Here is a 6,486-nt window from a genome sequence, read left to right on the forward strand (position 1 = left end):
GTGGTTTCCTTGGATTATCAGAGTATAAAAATGAGTGTTTTTATTGCTTTATAGACAATGTAAAAAACTTAGAATATTCTAATCCTTTAATCATTTCCCCCCTTTGGGCTGTGATTGTGTATTTTGATTCCACATATAATTTAAATCACACAAGACCTTATTATCATTGTCATATAGATAATATGTTGATTTAAATATGTAACCTTTTCATTGCTTTTAATTTCCTCCTACATTTTCAAGATTTCACTGGTTTTATTTTTCTTTCATATTAGAATTGGCTTTCATATTTCTTTTAAAGTAGCTTGCTGTGGAAGAATCTTCTCAGTTCCTTTTCAGTTATTCTTTTTTTTAAGAACTTTTTTGGGATATAGAATTTCATATAGTTATGTCCTTTTATTCCTTTAAAAGTATCATTTAGTTTTCTTCTAGCATATATAATTTCTGCTGAGAAGTTGATTTTTATTATTATTGCTCATTTGAGGTAATAGGCCTTTAAAGCAGCCTTTTTCTTTGTCTGCTTTAAATATTTTTATTGTTTTTGACTCTTAGAAGTTCAACTATGATATGCCTACTTTTGATTTTCTTTTTTGAAAATTTACTCTTCTATGGATTTGTACATTGTTTAATCTATAGCATGGTGTCTGTCATCATTTTAGAAAAATTTTGGTCATTATGTCTTCATATATTGCTTCTACCTTCTGTCTCTCTCCTGTGCTTCTGGAACTACAATTGCACATATACTAGAACTTTTCACTATGTCCCACATTTTTCTCAAGCTGTTTTTTTACTTCCCATATTTTTTACTTTGCTTTAATCTGGACATTTTCTATTGACCTGTTTTGTGGTTTGCTATCCCTTTCTTCTGTTGTAACTAATCTGTCACTATTTGTTTCTAAAATTCAGTTGTTGCATTTTGCATTTGATTATAATTTTTTTATAGATTTGATTTGACAGTGTCTAATATTTTGGTGAAATTCTCCATCTTTTCATTTATTTTCCCAAGCATTTATAGTTAATTTAAACTTCTTGTCTGTTAACTTCAGTATCTTGATCACCTGATATTGATGAAAAATATATCACCATCTATTTGCATCGTCCTTCTTTTCTCTTGGCTTTTGATAATTTGCTTTGTCTCTTGACATTTCTAAAAGTGTTTTATTGAAGGTTGAATAACATGTATGGAAAATATTAGGGATATTTTGAGGCTCTGGATACTACTGTTTTACTCCTCTAGAGAAAATTTATTTTGCTTTTTCACAGGGAGTTATAGTACAGGAACCTGGACTGGAATTGATTCAGTTTTGTAAGATCCACTTTATTTCCAGTTTATTTTTAATCTTATGATACTGTTCTTTCTGGATGTTTACCGTGGCCCCTCCTCCTTCGTAAGCCCCGGGTGCCATTTTTTTCTCTCTTGCTTTATGATTTTTTCCCAAGAGCCCTGTTGCTTATCTTTCCAGACTACCAGACACTGTTTTGTGCTTAGCATCTTTGCCTTGAGCTCCTGTGCTGCTTAAAAGACAGCACATTCCTTCAGGGAAAATATGATGAAGAGTATTGTGCTCCCCTTAATGTGTTTTGTTTCTCTCTGGATTCATTTTTCTGCAATTCCAGCCTACCCTGATAGCCCTGAACTTTAAGTTTTGCCTGCTCAACCTTGATAGACTGCCAGAAGCTCATCTCAGGTTTCTACATGCTAGCATGTATGTTAGCAACCTCTTTCTGCTTTTTCTTTTTTAGCTTAGAAATCAACAAATGCCTCAACTGAAAAAATGCTACAGAATATAATGTTCACCTCAACGTATTTCTCTTTTCTCTGGAATTCTGTCTCCTTTGGTATCTCACTCATGCCTTCAAATAGATGTTTTTTTTTGTGTGTTCTAATCTGACTTTTTAAATTGTTCTGGGTGGGAGTAGTCATCAACACAAATCAATAGTAAAACTAGAAATTTTTATTATATTTTTCCTTTTTGTTATTGTATTTTGACTTCTTAAATTTCCATTTGGTTCTTCTTTATATCTTCTTTTGCTTTGCTGAGAATGTCTGTGTTTTCTTCTGTTTCAAGATGGTTCATAATTGCTCTTTGAAGCATTTTTTTTATAATAGCTGCTTTAAAGTCTGGTCAGATAGTTTCAGCATCTGTGCCATCTTGGTGTTGTGTCTGTTGATTTTTTTCTCATTCCACTTGAGATTTTCCTGGTTCTTGGTGTGACATGTGACTTTTTATTGTATTTAGATCATGTTACTCAATAATACCGGGCTGAGATGGCAGTCAGGTCCCACCAACACACATAGCCTCCACAGACATACACTGTCCAGAAGTAGGCACCTTGCAGTTACTGCTGGGTTGTGGTGGTGACCTCTGCTCATATGGCCCTGGTGTCAGCTGCCACAGATGACAGGTTGAGGAAGGGAAAAATTTTTTCTGGAGTGTGTCTGGTGTTGCCAAAAGGTTATGCCTTGCAAGGCCACTGCCTTCCAGATCCTTTGGCTAAAGAGACCATGTTTATTTTGTTTTGTCTGTTGGAGGTTGTTTATTGTTTGGTTGGCTTTTGGGGGGGGGGGCGGTCTGCACTTATTCTTCTTTTTGGCTTATGAAATTCTCCAATGCCCAGGCTGGGATATTTAGGAGGCAGAAAAAAATTCTGCCAGGTTATTCATTGAGTCTCAATGTGTCTAAGAAGAATAGCTTCTTTTCTTCATATTTCAAAGTCTTCTGATGTTTATTTTATGTATTTTGTTCAAGGTTTTGAGGTGTTATAAACTGAGCAGAATAGGGTAAAATGTGCCTACTTCATTTAGATAGGGTGAACTGGAAATCCTCTTTATCTTTTAATATATATCTTCCATTTAAACATCATTTTACAACCTTCTAACTTTCTAGCTTTACTCAGTATAAAATTGTTACAGAAGTCATGCTCCTGGAAAGCATCAGTCTGGACAGAGCCTTGTACAAATCACTAAGATTCCAGCACCTCAGCTCAGATGCAGAGGATTTTACCCTGGTGACCAGCCTTCTTCTGTAAAATGAGGTGGACTGTCGTTATTTTTCTGAAGATAAAATAAATCTTTATTCACCAGAGTGCAGTTTAAACATTCCTATAATTCTAATAAAGGCTTTAAAATCTCAAATCCAGATCCCCAAATCCAGGCATATAAAACAAATTTTATTTTGGTATATCTTATTATCATATTTAAAAATTACTTAATACTTTTAATTTTAATTTCTAAACTCTTGATAATCTCTTTATTAGAAATTAAACATGTGCACATCTTTTATTAAAATAAAACAATAGCAACAAATTTCTAGACTTCACATTCCTCTTTAGCTACCATCTATCATTTCACTTACTAGCCAGTTTGTCAAAATACTTAAGTCTCTACTTCATCATGTGATACTTCCCAAGTTGTTGCTCTCTGGGTGCTCTCAAGTGACCTCCCTGCTCCTAAATGTGGTGGGCACTTTCTAGCCTTTACCTTGCTTAATCTCTGACCAGCATTTCATTACTAGTTGACATTTTCTCCTCCTCTCCATTTTCTGTTTTAAATAGTTTTTCTATTTTCTTACTATATCAGAAATACAAATTCATGCAAAACATTCAAATGATACTTAAGAGAAAACTAAATCTGCTTTCCTTATCAACTCTTCATGTACTTCTCCAGAGGAGGGCATAGTTAGCTTTCTGCTTATAATTTCAGTAAATAAAGGCTTTCTATTTTACATGATAATATTTTGATACACTTAAGGATGTATTAATATTACCAATTCATAGTAACTTTTTAATTGCCCTTTGGTTATCCCCCTTCCAATGATGTTAGCCCATCTCTTGAGAGGGTAAAATAATTTTTTAAAAAATTCCTCACTCTTCTAAGTTTCAATATAGACTGTTGAAATGCATGTTAAAGTAATGGTTTTGAGAAAAAAAAAATTGAGCTCTGAATTACTGCTATTTGAGTTAAGCCTTATTTCAATGCTTGCTGTCTCACATAAATGGTGCCCTCATCTACACAGTTGTGCAATTCAGAAACCCAGAATTCATCCAAACACTTTCTCACTCTCATCCTCACATCTCTCTAATCATAGGCTCCTACCAATTGTACTTCCTAAACATCACTAGGTTATTCTAGTTTTTCCCATCTTCACTGCCACCACTCAAGTCTAAGCTACTAGAATCTCTTGTCTGGATGTTATTCCATTGTAGACACTATTTCTATACATCTTCACCGAAAACTTATATCTATCTGGCTCACCCAAAACTACTTCCACATTTGCAGCAAGAATGATGCTTTCAGAATGGAAATATTATCTTATTTTAAAACTTTAAAAACTCTTCAGAAATGCTTTATTGCTTTAACAATGGAGGGGGAAGAATCCCAATCATGGCTTACAACGCCCTGTGTATTATGCTCTCATTTTAACTCTCCAACCTCATTTTTCATTCTCTCTCCACTTACTCTCAGCTCTAATCATACAGCTTTCCTACGCCTTCCCGATAAGGTCTGAATCTACTCACACACACAGAGTTGACTTCCTGCACTTTCCTCAAGTGTTTATTCTGAGATAGTTAATATTTCTAATTTTTATTGCATATTCAGATTTTTTGGTATATTTAAAACTTCCCAAATCCTTTTACTGTTTTGATACTTTCTAGATCTGATTTTCTTCTTCTTCTTTTTTTTAAAATTCAGTCTTCATAGAGACTGTCAAAAATTGTCAGTGCTGACTATATTGCAAGTTGTCATGGTGGGGTATTGGGAGAAGTTTCCAATTAGCAGTAATTGTGCCTAGGTAGACCTCACTGGCTAGGATACTGCCACTGTGTGAAGCTAGAATTGATTTTCAAATATAAAATGGTATCCTTCTTAAATAATAATATGTTACTTACTTTATAATATTATTCTGCTTGCTTTCTTCCTTCTTAATTAGTTATATTGCTTAATACTTCTAAAATAATATTCAGTAATAATGAAAAGACAGGGCATCTCTCCTGTTTTTCTAATATGTGTCTAACCATCATACTGACTTTTGAATATGTATATGTATATGTGTGTGTGTGTGTGCATAGGAAGAGAGAGAGAGAGTGTGTGTGTTAACATGGCAAACTTGGGACTGCTATCTTTAGGAAGGTCCGCTTGCAAGGTTGGCCCTTGGGTGGCATCTGGATTTCTAGAGGGTTCCCACCATTCCCTAGTAAGAATGCCTTACTGTGCCTAAACTGTTTATGTAAACAATATGGTTCATGTGGAACTTCTTCTTTCCTTCTGAGAATTTAGAAAATGCTAGGAAGACAGTGCCTGCGTGCCCAGCTCCCAGTAAAAACCTAGGCACTGAGTCTCTAATGAGAATCCCTGGTAGACATTTCACTCATATTGCTGGAGGAATTAAGCTCATCCTATGTGACTCCAGTCGGGGAGGGCTCTTGGAAGCTTGTGCCTGTTTTCCTCTGAACTTCATCCCATGCACTTTTCTCCTTTGCTGCTGTTACTTTACATCTTTTCACGGTTATAAATCATAGCTATGATTACACACAACTATATGCTGAGTCCTGTGAGTTCTCTTAGCGAATTGTCAAAACTGGAATCATCTTGGGGACTTCCAACACACACACACACACACACACACACACACACCTGCATACATAAACACAACCACACCAACATACATACACAGGCACACACACACACACACACACACACATCCATGCATGTGTATGTATATATTATTATGTTAAAATATCCATTGGGTTCTACCTGTCAATATGATTATATCATTTTTCCCTTTGGCTTAGTAATATATATTTTATAAATAGGTTCCTATCACCAAGTTATTCTTTTATCCTGATGTGCTCTCTCTCCTTGACCTCTGTGACACTGCACTATACTGGATTATTTCCCCACCTCTTTGATGGCTATTTCTAAGTCTCCTCCCTGCACACGTTTCTCTTTCTTTGCTCGTCCTTTAGGTATGCTTGTGCTTTGTCCTCAGCTCCTTTTTCTCACTCTTTAATTATAAAGATTATAATTAAAAATTATAATTTAATTCTCAGACTCTCTCATTATTTCAAGTATGCTCCATATGCTCATGACATATCAAACTCTGTCTCCAGTAGCTCTGACCCCATCCTGAATTTCAGATGCATGAATCGAATCACCTCCTGGGCATCACCCCTAGATGTTCCATTTGTACTACAAACTCATTGTGTTTAAAATTGAACTCATTATCTTTCCCTCACTCACTTCTCTGTTTTCAATATTAGTTAATTACTCTAAGCTGTAAATCTGGGCTTTATCCTTGACTCCTTTCCCTCATTCATCCCACACAAACTATCATTCTCCAAGTTCAGTGGATTCTAAACATCTTTCAAGTTCAACTAGTTTGTTCCCCTCCTTTGTACGAGCCCCAGTACAGGTACAGGCTACTTCATCTTTGCTGTTACTGCTAATGCAGTTTCACATTTGTCTCCTGACTCCAGACTGCCCATCAG

General features: G+C 35.3%; 1 non-coding gene across 1 annotated transcript; it reads right to left on the reverse strand.

The window, feature by feature from the left end:
* Window positions 1-4,690: 4,690 nt before the first annotated feature.
* LOC138396091 (U4 spliceosomal RNA) lies at window positions 4,691-4,830 on the reverse strand. Its single transcript, XR_011235576.1, has one exon. It is a non-coding gene; the product is annotated as a U4 spliceosomal RNA (small nuclear RNA).
* Window positions 4,831-6,486: the final 1,656 nt, after the last annotated feature.

Source organism: Eulemur rufifrons, chromosome 15 (assembly GCF_041146395.1).
Source record: "Eulemur rufifrons isolate Redbay chromosome 15, OSU_ERuf_1, whole genome shotgun sequence".
Classification (NCBI taxonomy): Eukaryota; Metazoa; Chordata; class Mammalia; order Primates; family Lemuridae; genus Eulemur; species Eulemur rufifrons.